Source organism: Oryzias latipes, chromosome 4 (genome assembly GCF_002234675.1).
Source record: "Oryzias latipes chromosome 4, ASM223467v1".
Classification (NCBI taxonomy): domain Eukaryota; kingdom Metazoa; phylum Chordata; class Actinopteri; order Beloniformes; family Adrianichthyidae; genus Oryzias; species Oryzias latipes.
Genome location: NC_019862.2, coordinates 31,849,300 through 31,850,195, shown reverse-complemented (window position 1 = coordinate 31,850,195; position 896 = coordinate 31,849,300).

The following is an 896-nucleotide window of genomic DNA, read 5'->3' as shown; positions in this document are numbered from 1 at the left end:
TATATATATATATATATGTATATATATATATATATATGTATATATATATATGTATATATGTATATATATATATATATGTATATATATATATATATATATATGTATGTATATACACATAAATATTTATATATGTATACATTTTTTTATACTTTTTGCGTGTGTAAGATAATTGTAGTTTTTTTTCTTTTCTTTGCACCAATGTGGGACAGTTTGCAATTTTGTTGTACTGTTGTACCAAATGTGATTGTATAAAGACAATAAAGCTCTATCTTATCTTAACCTAATAGTATTTAATAAAACAACAAAAACATATAACTCTGCCAGAGTGTATCTTTTGCAACACTGCCAGTTCCAAGCCTTGACAAAGGGTATGTTTCTTGTTTTTCTATGCTGTCACATCTAAGCACTGCTCTGTTTCCCCTCTGCCAGCTCTGTAGTAGGTAAATAGATCATGAAGATCTCCTGTGACTGTCCCATCGTTTTTGAGAGATTATTTATTTTTACAGAATGGTTCTATTCTCTGAACTAGCACTTTGTTGACGGTCCCTTGGCAGGCGTGTCGCTGCTGTTTCTCCATTTACAGCTGGAAGAGAACAATTCCACGTGTGAGTTAAAGTGTTGTGTTTTGAGTTAAAGTGTTGTGTTGTGAGACATATTTATTTTGTGTTGTGTTTGGAAATCTGAAGTCTTGTCTTGTGACCCTTCTGGGCCACCGTAGGGATGTACCCGAGGAAGTTAAACACAACTCGTTTACACCAGGGTCCTCGTTCATCTTATTTTGTGTTATCCATCCATCCATCCATCTTCCTCCGCTTATCCGGGACCGGGTCGCGGGGGCAGCAGTCTTAGCAGAGATGCCCAGACTTCCCTCGCCCCAGCCACTTCCTCCAGGTCCT